Genomic DNA, 15,439 nt, shown 5'->3' on the forward strand with positions numbered 1-15,439 from the left:
AAAAATGGCAAGGCAGATGCCTTATCCCGAATAGGGATGGGAGAAGCATATGCTAACCCGGAACTGGTGCCTATAATTTCAGAACAAAGAATTCTTGGCATAACCACTCTCCAGACACTAGAGGATATTCAAGTAAAGATACAACAAGTCTTCGATCCAACAGCCCTGCAGGACTGGGTGAAGAAAGGCCCGGACTACTCAGTCATCAATGACCTTCCTTATTATCAAGGGCGACTATTTCTACCACACAAGGAACTAGTCATCTCCAATTATCATGACACCCTGATGGAAGGACACCCAGGTATCGCAAAAACTGAAGCTAAAATTAAGAGACAATTCTGGTGGCCCACCTGGCGAAAAGACGTAAAGTCATTTGTAATGTCTTGTGGCATTTGCGCACAAAACAAAAGTCAGAAGAAAAAACCAGCTGGCCTCTTACAACCTTTGGATATTCCACCTACACCATGGCACGCCTTATCGTTAGACTTCATTACAGATCTACCTCCATGTAATGGATTTAACACCATTCTAGTTATTGTGGATCTTTTTTCCAAGATGGCCCACTTTATTCCTCTATTCGAATACACGGATTTCCTTCCGTATTGGTCCCGGACTGAGGTAGTCAATTCATTTCACATTTTTTGACGAAATGTTGTCAACTGGCGCAAATCGACGTGAGGTTATCAACCAGTCACCATCCCCCGACCAATGGTCAGACGGAGAGGACCAACCAGACCCTTGAACAGTACCTACGTTGCATGCTACACCAGACCGAAAGTAATTGGAAAGATATTTTATGGATTTCCGAGTATGCATACAATAACTCTGTACATTCAGGAACCGGACAAAGCCCCTTTTATATCATATATGGACATCACCCTCGAACCTCAGAATTAGATTCGCCTCAGCATTTAGAAATGCCTGCAGTTAGTCATTTGCATTCTACTATTACACAAGCCTTTAAAGAGGCAACAGAACATTTGAAACAAGCAAAAGAGAAATATAAGAAAAATGCTGATCAACATAGAAGTGAAACTCCACAATACCAGAATGGGGATCAAGTTTGGCTGGCTACAAAACACATACCTCTAAAGGGAACTCTGACTTTTAACCCTAGATATTTGGGATCTTACACTATTAAGGCCATTATCAACCCGGTAGCCGTCAAATTGGAATTACCCTCTAATATGCACATTCATCCTGTCTTTCATGTTTCACTTTTAAAACCAGTTCAAACAGGAACAAGATTAACCAAACCACCCGACCCCATCTTGATAGATGGAGAACCTGAATTCGAGGTAAAAAATATCCTGGACTCCAAGATGGTTAAATCAAAACTTTTTTATTTAATCGATTGGAAGGGCTACGGACCACAAGAAAGGTCATGGGAACCTAGTGACCACGTCCATGCACCTCGATTGGTGAAAAGATTCCATCGGAACTTCCCAGACAAACCAGGGCCCAGGGGAAGAACAACTTTAGGAAGGGCCTTGGGGGGGAGTGCTGTCATGATGCCTACCCCCAGGCATCCGGACCAAGCCCATCAGCCCCGGGAGCAGGCATCTAGACATTTAATAAAACCTCAGCAGCCCCAGCTAGGGGCTATCTGGGTTCAGTCCTGGTGCCTTAGGTGCCAGGCTCATAGTAGGAATCAGTCCTGGCGCCTAAGGCGCCAGGCTCATAGTCATTACTTACCTCAGGCAGACCATGCTGCAAATGACTCCAATCCAACATGAAGCCTGAAAGGGACTATTTTTCTACAGGACTATTTTTTACTCGGGTGTGGTTCTACGGACTTCTTACCTGGGACTACTTTTGAGGCTATTTAAACCACACTCGACCAGCAACACACGCTTCGCGTTATTCTGCATCCAGCAGCGTAACACTCACCGTGCCTGTAGCCTGCATCCAGTCTTATGCCACGCCTGCTTCGAATCCGGAGCTCCTAAAACAAAGAGGAAAGAAAGGGACAAGGTTAGAAAATGAACTTATTTCTATTCCACACCTGATTCTGGATCCATCTTGTCTCCGGACCTGTAAAGAACATCATTTCTGCATGCGCCGCACCTCCAGCTGCAGTGCCGCACCATACTCACCAGTCTTCACAGCATCCTTCGGGTCAGCGCTGCCTCCATCATTTCTTCGCCGAACTTCGGCACCTAGGAGACAAAAGAAAACCACAAGGTGAGCCGAGGGAACCAACAAATATAATTCTTACCACCATAGACTTACCTGATTTACCACCGGAGGCATCCTTTTGTGACTCTCCATATTTTCACGTGCCGCATCTGTAAAGAGAGACAAAACAACACGTTTTCCTCGTGCAACATTTACCGGACAGCGCCGGGTAATACAGACTCTTACCTGAGCACCACCAGCTGCCACAAGAGCATCTTTTCACGAGCCAGCTACAAGACAAGAAGGAAGGGGGAACAAGAGTGAACATCGGACATATTGAACTCTATGAACTTAATACTTACTGGTCCTCACCAGGAACCTCAGAGTCAATGCTCCCTGGAACTCTCCCGAGCCTTCAAACCAGTGAAGTAACTGGAATCGACGCGCCGCTGCAAATCCACGCAGGATGGAGAGCTCATCTTTCAAGAATATAAGGTGAAATTGCTGTGAGGGCATTTCGGAGGTGATTAGTTGGGGAGGACTGTGGGGGTGCCATCACTTGAATCCACAAGTGGCTAAATCCATCCCTCCACTTGCAGGAGAATATTTCTATGGGTTAAGCAGACAAGATTAGGAGGGCCAATCAGTCCTGGCGCCTAAACTTTTTTATTTAATCGATTGGAAGGGCTACGGACCACAAGAAAGGTCATGGGAACCTAGTGACCACGTCCATGCACCTCGGTTGGTGAAAAGATTCCATCGGAACTTCCCAGACAAACCAGGGCCCAGGGGAAGAACAACTTTAGGAGGGGCCTTGGGGGGGAGTGCTGTCATGATGCCTACCCCCAGGCATCCGGACCAAGCCCATCAGCCCCGGGAGCATGCATCTAGACATTTAATAAAACCTCAGCAGCCCCGGCTAGGGGCTATCTGGGTTCAGTCCTGGCGCCTTAGGCGCCAGGCTCATAGTAGGAATCAGTCCTGGCGCCTAAGGCGCCAGGCTCATAGTCATTACTTACCTCAGGCAGACCATGCTGCAAATGACTCCAATCCAACATGAAGCCTGAAAGGGACTATTTTTCTACAGGACTATTTTTTACTCTGGTGTGGTTCTAGGGACTTCTTACCTGGGACTACTTTTGAGGCTATTTAAACCACACCCGACTAGCAACACACGCTTCGCGTTATTCTGCATCCAGCAGCGTAACATTCACCGTGCCTGCAGCCTGCATCCAGTCTTCTGCCACGCCCGCCTCGAATCCGGAGCTCCTAAAACAAAGAGGAAAGAAAGGGACAAGGTTAGAAAACGAACGTATTTCTATTCCACACCTGATTCTGGATCCATCTTGTCTCCGGACCTGTAAAGAACATCATTTCTGCATGCGCCGCACCTCCAGCTGCAGTGCCGCGCCATACTCACCAGTCTTCACAGCATCCTTCGGGTCGGCGCTGCCTCCATCATTTCTTCGCCGAACTTCGGCACCAAGGAGACAAAAGAAAATCACAAGGTGAGCCGAGGGAACCAACAAATATAATTCTTACCACCACAGACTTACCTGATTTACCACCGGAGGCATCCTTTTGTGACTCTCCATATTTTCACGTGCCGCATCTGTAAAGAGAGACAAAACAACACGTTTTCCTCGTGCAACATTTACCGGACAGCGCCGGGTAATACAGACTCTTACCTGAGCGCCACCAGCTGCCACAAGAGCATCTTTTCACGAGCCAGCTGCAAGACAAGAAAGGAAGGGGGGAACAAGAGTGAACATGGGACATATTGAACTCTATGAACTTAATACTTACTGGTCCTCACCAGGAACCTCAGAGTCAATACTCTCCAGAACTCTCCCGAGCCTTCAAACCAGTGAAGTAACTGGAATCGACGCGCCCCTGCAAATCCACGCAGGATGGAGAGCTCATCTTTCAAGAATATAAGGTGAGATTGCTGTGAGGGCATTTCGGAGGTGATTAGTTGGGGAGGACTGTGGGGGTGCCATCACTTGAATCTACAAGTGGCTAAATCCATCTCTCCACTTGCAGGAGAATATTTCTACGGGTTAAGCAGACAAGATTAGCAGGGCAGATCCAGTCAGTCATCGCTGCACTACGCATCACATGGGTGGAGACCGCAGCTGTCCGGGTCCGACCGACGCCCCTGTAGGAGCCAGGTGAGCGTAACAATAAGCTACAGGATTGATCTTGGCTGTAATACGAAAGGGTCCTAAATACCTGGGCGCAAATTTTCCTGAATGAACCCATCTGGGTAGGTACTTCGTAGCTAGCCACACCCGATTCCCTACTTCCCACTGGGGGTTAGAACTTCTTTTCTTGTCTGCCCATCTCGTACAATCCTGTTGAGCCTTTGTGAGAATGGATATGGATTCTCGATGCATCCTCTGTATGGTATCCAATAGGTGATCTACTGAAGGCGTAACTGTAGGAGGAATACCAGAGAGAGGTATATGTTTCGGGTCATAACCGTACGTGCATTTGAAAGGACTCATACCTAGAGAGGTATGTGTAGTGTTATTGTATGAGAATTCCTCCATGGGTAGAAGATGAAACCAGTCATCCTGCTCTTGGTTACAAAAACACTGTATGTACTATTCTAATGTGGCGTTCAAACGCTCGGTTTGCCCATTACTCTCCGGGTGGAAACCTGAGGAAAGAGATCTTCAGATTCCTAGTGTTCTGCACAGAGTAGTCCAGAATTTGGACGTGAATTGAGGGCCTCTGTCGGACACTATATTTATGGGTATTCCATGTAGTCTGACTATGTCTTTAAGAAAGACTTCTGCAGTAATGCTGGCTGTAGGGATTCCTTTAAGAGGTGAAAAATGAGCTAATTTGCTAAAGGAATCAACAGTGACCATTATGGCAGTGTGTCCACTTGACTCCGGTAGATCTACTATAAAATCAGTAGAAATGTGTTGCCAAGGTCCTTAAGGTTGAGTTTCTTGCTGTAGGAGTCCTAAGGGTTTGTGGTGGTCGTACTTATTTTGGGCACACACCGGGCAAGCCTTAACATACTCCTTGACATCCTTAGCCAGGGAAGGCCACCAAAATTGACTGGATGTTAAGTCCAAAGTGGCTCTTTGGCCCTTATGTCCTGCAGAAGGAATATCATGACACCAGGACATTGCTTGTACTTGGAGATTCCGAGTTGGTATATACAACGCATCCTTCTTGAAGAGGAGGTTGCCCTTCCAGTTTAAGTCCGTCCTTACGCCTCTCTTGTTCTGTTGTTCCGCCTTTACCTGTTGTAAAAACGTGTTTATGATGTTGATGAATTTCTTTCCTGCCAACATGAGTTCCGGTTCTGGTGGATCTCCTGTTTCCTCACTCATGCTGCGAGAAAGGGCATCTGCCAGAGTGTTGTCCTTTCCTGGAAGGTAGGTAATCTCAAAGTCAAATTGTGAGAAGAAATATGCCCACCTGGCGTGTCGTGAATTGCGACATTCCATCTTTTGAAGTACTTTAAGGTTCTGATGATCCGTACGGACCAAAAATGGAACTATAGAACCTTGTAGAAGATGTCTCCATTCTTCGCAAGCCTGTCGGATTGCCAGGAGTTCCTTTTCTAGAACGGAACAGTTACGTTCACTAGTGGTCAATGTGCAGGAATAATAAGAGACCGGATGTTCTAATCCGTCTTCCTCTTTCTGTAGTAAAGCTGCCCCAATAGCACCACGGGAAGCGTCGGTTTCCACTATGAATGGGCGTGTTTGGTCTGGTTGTCTTAGGACTGGAGCTGTTACAAAGGATCTTTTTAGTAGTTGGAAGGCCTGTTCAGTGCTGGAATCCCAGAGGAATTTCACTCCTTTCTTCAAAAGATTGGAGATAGGTAGAATAATCTCAGAGAAATTAGGGATGAACTTTCTATAAAAGTTCGCTAGTCCTAGGAATCGTTGGATCCCTTTGAACATTGGAGGGTGCTGGCCAGTTGGTAATCGCATTAGTCTTGGCTGGGTCCATCTGTATGTTATCTGCGGATAATATGAAACCCAGATACGGTACAGTGGATGCCTCAAACACACATTTATCAGGTTTAGCTAGCAGACAGTTTTTTCTTAAGCGTTGTAAAACTTCTGTAACCAAGATGCGATGTTCTGACAAAGTGGTAGAGAAGACGAGGATGTCGTCCAGGTAAACGACTACTGAGGAATAGAGCATGTCTGAAAAAAGGTTGTCCATGAATCTTTGGAATTGTGCTGGTGCATTGACAAGCCCAAAGGGCATTACTCTGTATTCGTAGTGTCCTAGTGGCGTCCGGAACGCCGTCTTCCATTAATCTCCTTCGCGGAGTCTCAAAAGGTGATATGCCCCTCTCAAGTCCAACTTAGTGAACACCCGAGCACCCTGACGGCTTCAATAATATCCTTCATGAAAGGCATAGGATATCTGTCTCGTACTGTAAGGCTGTTTAAACCTATGTAATCTATACAGGGACGTAGTTCTGTTGTACCTTTTTTGGAAATGAAGAATAGTGAAGCTCCTTCTGAAGAAGTCGACTCTCTAATGAGCCCATTCTCCAAGTTGATTGCGAGATACTCTTTCAGAGCTTCTTTTTCGGGTAGAGAAAGTGGGAACATTCTACCGACAGGTACAACTGCTTCTGGTATCAGATCAATCTTACAATCTTACTTATGGTGTGAGGGCAAAAGACGTGGTTGAGCGTCTGTGAACACATCCATGAATTCCCTATATGGGGCTGGTGTCATGTTGACGCTGAAGGAAGGATGTAACGTTCCTTGAATGACCGGGGAGATCTCCTTAGTCAAGCAATGTTGATCACAGTATTGTGATCTGAAGTCTACTGTGTTCAAACTCCAGTCGATTTGAGGATTATGCTTCCTTAACCAGGGAATTCCCAGTATAACTGGAAAATGTGCTGCACTGATCAGATCAAAGGTAAGGAATTCCTGATGGTTAGCCATCCTTATCTTCAGTTCCTGTGTTTCGTGGCTAATGGGACCTGAAGTGAGTGGAGTACCATCGACTCCTTCCACCGGTATGGACCTAATCTTTGGGCGTCTGGGTGTTAGATGTTCCTTCGCCCACTGGTCGTCCACAAAATTGCCTGTTGCTCCACAGTCCAACATGGCTATGCATTCCACAGAACCCTTTGGATCCCATTCTATCAGTACCTTGATCACCATAAGACTGCAGCAGTCCAACATCGGAGGCTGTGTCATACGACAGGGATTTATGGTATTCACCCCTTCCTTTTTCCTGTTTAAGGTTGGGGTCTTTCGTTTCCCTGCCTTCTGGGGGTACTTCTGGACAAACCCTCAATAAATGGCTGTCTGATCCACAATACATACACAAGCCAAGTTCCTTTCTTCTTTTTTTCTTGTGGCTCCAATCTGCATAGGCTCTTCCATGGATCCCTTTTCAGGCACCGAGGGGGGGCTTGGTCCCGATACGAAGGTGCGTGGTCTTCTCTTCTCTACATTTCTTTCCGCCATACGGTACTCTATTTGTAAGACCAAAGAGACCAGGTCTTGGAAAGTAGTAGGTCTGGCTACTCTCGCCAGGTCTTCTTTAATGTCTTCGTGGAGTCCTCTTCGGAATATAGTCTGTTGAGCAGTTTCGGGCCATCCTGCCTCTGCTGCTATCCTTTGAAATCTCATAACGTAAGTCTGGACATCAGATGATCCTTGTCGTATGTCGAGCAAGTTTTCGAAAGTGGATTATAAGACTTCCGGTCTCTCAAACCTCTCTCGCAGTCTTTGCACAAATGGGTCATAACTGGTAAGGACCGGGTCCGAAGTAGTGACTAAAGGTGTGGCCCATGCGAGGGCATTGCCTGTTAGATTGGATATTAGGAACCCGACCTTCGTTCTGTCTTGTTCGTAGGTTCTAGGACGAAAGGTAAATTGAATGGTACAGGCGTCCAAAAATTCCTTTATCTTCTTTGGGTCCCCATCATATTTCCCACATGACAGAGGAAGGGGAGGCAGTTCTCCTCTGATATCATCCCGCTGCGGAGCCTGTTGTCCCACCTGTTGCATCTGTTGCTGCAATGTAGTATTATCCGCTCTTAGAGACTGTACTTCAGCTGTCAAGGCTTGAATAGCGTTTACCATTTTTTGGTATTGTTCTAGGGAGGCCATTTTCGTTTGGCGTTGCAATCTCTCAGGTTCTGTCTGATCTTTAATATCTTCACGAACCCCCTCCTCACCTGATGCCTTTAAGGTAGAGGTATCGTCTCTATCTGTGTCCACGGAGTCATCCGAAGATAGCTCTTTCCTTCTCTGTCTCCAATTATCGCTGGGCTTCATACACGTCCTTTTCCCCTGTTTGAAGTAATGGGAGTGAGCTCCACCGGAGGCCACTTTGCCAGAGATGAAGCTTGCCTGGCAGCGGGGACCCCGGGGGGCCCACCCCAGGCCAGGGAAAAGCTTTGCCGAAAAACCCTGGCAGTTGGTTATGGCTGAGTGGACTACGAATCCCAGAATGCACCGTGTAGTTGATGAAGTGTTCCAGGATATCTCCGGGAGAAGATCTGAATGCTTGAATTACACGGACAGATGGAAACTCGGAGACTGGAGGAGAAAACGGAAGGTAGCCTGGCGTGCACCTCGCATAGGAAAGAACAAGCGTGCACGGGGAAGAAGGGGAATACAAGAGGTAGGTAAAGTAAAAGGCACAAGGAGTACAAGCCGTCTGAGAACGGCAGGAGCAAAGGGTATGCCGTTTGGGAGCGGCAAAAGAGTACACACACACAGGAGCGCTGGATTACCTTCCATAGCACTGGAAGTTGCAACGCGAATGCGTTAGTCGCTTCCTGGAATATAAAGGCCGAAATGACTTCAATGCGCAAGGCACTCCTGGGAAAATTAGTCCTTCCTCTATTGCTCATGGTGACATGGCCGGCAAGCATCAAACGTCTATAACGCATACAGCGTTCTCAGGGAGTAGTCCTTCCTCTATTTGCTCCATAATCTCCATGGCAGGCGAGCCGTGAGTTTCCATGGTAGGCGAGTCGTGAAACCCATGGCCTGCAATGGGGAAATTATCCGGTGGGTAAAAGAATTCGATTATCTAGGGGTTAGGTTTTCGGAGGCGCTGACTGGAATAGCTCATTTGAAAAAAACAGTCATTGAAAATATACATGGCTGGCATTTCCCGCTTCCTATCAAGGTGTAAGGGCCAGCCCATGCAACCACTTCTTAAGGTCTATACCACACAAACGAAGGCGGCTACCTTGTATGGAGCCCCTTTGTGGGGTCTTACTAAGGCCAGTGAACTCCAGGGAAAGGAAAATCGGTTTCTTAATCAACTTCTGGGACTTCCTGGCTCATCCCCCTGTGCATCGGTTCACAGGGAATTTGGGATACAGTACTGGGAGGATGACTGAGCAATTGCCCCTAGTAATCTTTGGCTAAGAATATGGGCAAACAAGCAGGCAACATTATGCCACTTCATTATCAGAAGCACGTTGAGTAGGGAGAGTTGGTGTGAAATTCATTGGTTGATGTATGTAAAGGAGCCACTGTGCACTACCAATATTCAGGCTCTTTTTCCTCCTACTGTAGTGTTACCTTCTTTGCAATTGAGAGTCTACAAGCAGGCGGTGCGTCAGGGATTTCTGAAAAGCGGGCCATTTCAGCACGGTTTAGCTATCTTGAAGGCCAACATATGTTGATTGGCAGGGTACCTGAGATACAGCCTTATCTTGTGCGGTACATGGAAAAGAACCATAGATGGCGCATAATGAGGGCTAGGTTTAACTGCCTATCGTTAAGGGGAAACACTGAAAAGTGGACAGGCTATCCAAATGATCCTAGCGTCCCAGTGTGCGGGGCGGCAAGAGAGGATCTGAAACATTTCATACTTTTCTGCCTTGCATACGGGAACATCAGAAGACGTACTATCTTGCAGATCGTCAAGACTACCAATGTACGCCTCTATAAGCCTGCTTTGCTGTTTCTTTTGATGGCGGAATCTGAACTGACTAACTGGGCCCTTTTGTCTTACTTGAAAAGTGCAATGTATAATGAAAGGGGATTTTAAAGTGATAGAATTCGTTTTTACTATTTTGAGACCTATGGCTTTGTCCTCATGTAGTATTATAATGATTTTTATATGCTGAAATGTTTGTGATTGATGGATGTTTCTTATCTGAATAAACTTTATTGATGATGACTCCTTCGTACTGGGCTCACCCATTCTCACCTCTTGCCCTCCAGGAGTAGTCAAGCTGCCCACAGTCCCTTCTGTGCTGGGGAACATTAGGCTGCCAAGCCCCTTCCACAGGATAGCATGGCCTGCTTTTCTGGACCACAAGGGTGTAGGCTTCTTCTCCCCCTTTGGGTGAAGCTGGGCTCTCTCAGGTTTCCGTCTTTAGCATAGCAGGCACAGGGCAGTCTTCCTTCCACTGCTCCAGGCTTTTTCTCCACTGCTTTCCCTTAATCAGCAAGACAGGGAATCAGTCCCCAGCTGAGATTACTTGCAACTAAACTGGCTCTCCTTTTATTCTGTCTTTTTTCCCCTTAGCCAACTACTGATTGGTTGAACTGTCCAGCTTCACTATTAGCAGAAGTACTGCTTACATCATATCCTCCCAGAGTAGGCCATCCACTGTTGGTTAGTTTGAGTGACAGCTGGATTAATTTGGAGTTCCAATTAACTCTCCTACATAAGAGCTCTGCTTCAGTTGATCTGGTTTGCTCCTCCTTGGTAGATGGTAGGTAAGGCTCTCTGAGTTCCCCTTGCTTCATGAAATAATGTTTTATTGTATTTCCCCATGCTGTTGTGGGGTTGTATGTTATTTCATAGATTTAGATTAACTTTACCCACAGTCCTTAAAGGGGAATTGAACATGTGTCTTCTACATGTGAGGTATCAGTTCTGCCACTGTGCTATTTCAGAGGTGCTGCTATTCAGTGCTGAGGGAGGATGAAGCATTTTCCCAGCAGCTGAGAAGTGTTTTTCCTCTCTCCATCCTAGCAGCACATCTCGGTGCATGTTGCCAGCTTGATCAGGCGCTCTTCTCCCTTCGCCGCCACAGATTGATTGATATTTTATTTCTATCGGGCGCGTACACAAGTGTTTCAGAGCGCAACAATACAAGGGAGGGGAACAGAGGAGAACAAAACAACGATCTTACTGGGCCCACTGGCATTGAAAACGTGCAAGTGCATTGGAGAGGGGGAGGGGAAAAGTGCATGGAAGGGGGGCGAAGTGTAAAGTGCGGAGCAAAGGAGAAACAGATAAATAATAATAAATAAAGGCAACAAACAGTGGTAGTGCAGCCCACAAGTGGCAAGTCGTGGGTTGAAGGCAGAAGACAGGTTAGGTCTGATTAGTGCAGATAGAAAAAAAAGGCGGGGCTGTATGGGTACAGATACAGACCCCAGTGCAAGGGGTGGCCCAGAGGCAGTGCAGGAGGGTGGCAGGGTGAGCAGGTACCTGGGCCCAAAGGACAGAGGATGGCCAGGTGCACAGTGCCAAGAGAGAACAGATCAGCACGGGAGAGTGGGGCGAAGGCCTAAGCAAAGAGGAAGGCCTTGAGGTGCTTCCGGAACAGGAGATGGTTCTCCTCAAGTTTTAGAGTGGCAGGGAGGCTGCTCCAGAGGGAGGCCCCAGACGAAGACAGAGATCTATCCCCAGCTCGTTTCTTTGAGAAAAAAAACAACTGACCCTGAGGGAGTTAGAGGTAGAGGAGCGAAGAGCTTGAGAGGAGAGGTATTTGTGGAGGGATAGCTGAAGGTATTTTGGATATGTTGACTGTGTGAATCGAGGAAAAACCTCGATTCACCACAAGCCCCTAAAGAAACAAACTACCCTTGTTGAAATCCTGGATGCAGATGCACCATCAACAAAAGGCAAAAGGTGTGCCATTTCCATCCGGAGTGGGAAACCGTTTTTTTTCTTGCACTGTAAAAAGAAAATGTGTATCTTTAATCTACAGTGCCCAACTTACAGTGGGAAAAAATAGTAACGTTGAGCTGCATTTTTCAATAACAGATGCAAATTATGAATACAATTTTCCCAAAGAAAGCTATCTGCGATAAAAAGTAGGTAAACTAAACAAGGCAATGCAAATGCTGTTACAGAGGCATCCTCCAAAGTTGCTAATTATTTGCAGATAAAACAAATCTACTTTTACAGATGGTGAAATTGTGAAGGGCACAGTGACTCCTGTGCCAGAGTCTGTTGTAAGAGATTTTAAAAACTGTCCTGAATTTAAAGAGAAGAGAAGTCCCCATTCCCATTGGGTCCATTGGACCCAATGGGGGATTATTGGGCGTATTTACCGGGACGCAACTTGCGCTGCAGTAATATTGCCACAAATGGGCAGTAACTCGCCAGATTTAGCTCCAGCTTATAGCTGGAGCTAAAGCTGGGCAACTTACCGGCCAAGATACAAAAGAGGGGGGATGGGGAGGCACAACAATGTAATATGGTAATTCAATCCGTGATTGAGTTTCAAGAAATCAAGCAAAATTAGTAGACTTACAAATGTAATGAGTAATTTCAGGTGCAATAGGGAGAAGTCTCAAGGCCACCCGAGACTTGGAGAAAAATATGCAAAAGACAACCAGTTGTTGCCAGCTGGTAACCCAATTATGCACTCCTAGGGGGACATAATAGTTGTTATAGGTTTCAAAACCACTGTGTGAAGAATGTAACACAATATGATGAACCATTTTGTACATGTGATACATGTCGATTTACCATTGGATTTGTAAATTCTGTCTCTTTACATGAAGATTGATATGTATTTACATTGTCTATTTGATTATATTTATGAAACACAACAATGACTGATGCTATTCCTTCATTGTTGATAGATGATTATTACTTTAAAGTTTTCCTTAAAGAATCCTGTTGTTAAAAAGTCTTAGTGAAATTTTTGTCAGAATGACTAGCCCAAACTTATTTCTTGAAATCAGATACAGTACAGGTCTATCGGGTGATTCCCAAGTTGTGGGGATCACTGACTAAAACCTTTAAACATACCTGGGACTTTATGTCCCCCTAGTAGTGCATAATTGGGTTACCAGCTGGCAATAACTGGTTGTGTTTTGCCACTTACCGGCCAACTCATAGTTGGGCGGAACGGTAATGTGGTAGTAAGAGCATTACCGCTGTATTTTTACCACTTCTCCCAATTTATGATGAGGCCCATTGCATATATGTGTCCCTATCTTCTGTTGGGTAATAAAATATAGATCTCTTGTTAAGTTATGTTTACTAGGTTTTCTGAGTCTATACATAGTGCTAGTTAAGCATTCTACTTGTTTGAATCATTCATTTTTACTTTAATTGATGTCTGCCATGTCAGCTGTGCAGTGGTGCAAGCACTATGGCAATGAAAGTGCCTGCAATATCAGCCAATGTGATTGCCTATCTCTGTGAATCTGCCCTTTTCAGACATGAACTTGCCTAAATCAAAACTTTGATCATTTGTGACAGCATCTGAGTGCTGCTGCCCTTTCAAGCTACACCAGATTACTGAGCACTGGTGGATAGCAAGCAGTGTCAGTCTTCACACTGAATGTCTCGATTAGTGATTAGTTTCCTACATTCTGATATGCTTGATACTTTTTAGGAGACAGCTGGTAATAACAAATAACTAAATACATATATTTTTTAAGTTTATGAATGTCATGGTAAATGCCTATGTTGTTCCTTTTTTATATAAAGAGCAAATTAACTGCCCCAAAAAATCTCGGCACAAATTCTCATACTCATGGACATCACCACCTCAGTAGCTCCAGCCTTTTGGCCAATAACTACAAGTAGCTCTTGCTAATGTAAAGGTTGGTGACGCCTGCACTATATACTGAGGAAGTTGGTGTAAAGTGAGCACACAATCAGTGGGTTGCACATGCTTTAACCTTGGTTATTTTCACTGCAGCTATTTTACCTGTGGTGTTTTCACCATGGCTGTTTTGGATGATTTTTGATTTTTTTTAATGGGGGTGGGGGTTCCCCCCAATCTCCCGTCTAACCCACCCACCCCCCTCACTCTGCTACCCACCACTCCCAAATCCCCTACCCAAACACAACACATATATACATATATATAAATATTTTTTTATTGTGTTTAGCATAAAACAGTAAGCTTTTCACAAATACGTTACAGTGCAATCGAATACTACATTTAAAGGAACATAAAATATAAGACATAAAAAAAGTAATATTGTATTTCATCAACATTTCATCAGCAGTAAAATAAAAACATAGCATCCAACTCATTATATGCTGAAAATGTATCATCTTCCCCCAAGGGACCACGGGCAACTCATTCAATTAGCTTCAGGACACAGATAAGAAGGCATACAATGCTAGGATCACTTTTACCGAATCTCCCCACATTAACCTGACCCAGAACATCTCACTCAACAACCCCTCCCCCAGGTAACGCAGTCGTGGCTCAGCAAAACCAGGACAGTCCAGAGTGATGTGTTTCAGGGTTTCTACAGAATTCACAGATGTTGCTTGCCAGTGCTTTGTCCCACTTGAACCTCCTTTCCAAGGTTGCAAATTAGTTCAGATGGAATCGAAGGTATACAGCCCAAATATTTGGGCAGGGGAAAGAAGGATAAATCCATCAAATTCTTCCCTCGGTTCCTTCGGAACCCTGCATACTCCCTATAGAGCGAGAAATTGCTCAATACGTTTGAAGTTTCTGCCCAGTCTGCAATATATAATTTGTTCCTTAGAGCTCCTGGTGATTACTTCAACTCGTCCGGGGAAGACCCAATGCAATGGAGTATACTGCACATAGTGAGCTTAAATTGGATTAGGGTAGAGGCCTTGTGGGATTGGGATGGTTCGCTAAGGTCTTGATAGAGTGAGTTATTTGGTGGGTTCAACATCTTTGCGAACTCAGCTAGCTTATTCCATAGGGCTCTGGCTGCCAGGGACACTAAGCCCAGCTCATGATGAACCACAGCATTTGGTACAGATTGGCTCAAACCCAAGGTTCGCTTCCAGAGGAGCCCCTGGAGAATGTTTAATGAGGCCCCCAAATTGAAGAAAGCTATACCCATGCCATATAAAATAATCGGTTCAATGTTTTTTTGTAAGTAGAACCTGATCAAAGGGATCAGGGAGTAGCAACAGAGTTGGGAGTAAATCTGCTTCATTTTTGCCAGTAGAGTGGGAAACCGCTCCCTGAATAGGGTGATCCATGCCTCCCTGGATAAGCTGGTTGCCAGATCACAGCCCAAGAATCGCATTGATCACACCCTTCCTAAGAGCGGATCACCTACAATCGAAGTGCAAGTTTTGGGACGCTTCTTGTTAGAGTAGATGACAACCTTAGATTTTTGCCCGTTGGTTAGCAAGTTATTCTGGA

The sequence above is a fragment of the Ambystoma mexicanum genome, chromosome 11 (genome assembly GCF_040938575.1).
Source record: "Ambystoma mexicanum isolate Mex_15411 chromosome 11, UKY_AmexF1_1, whole genome shotgun sequence".
Lineage (NCBI taxonomy): Eukaryota > Metazoa > Chordata > Amphibia > Caudata > Ambystomatidae > Ambystoma > Ambystoma mexicanum.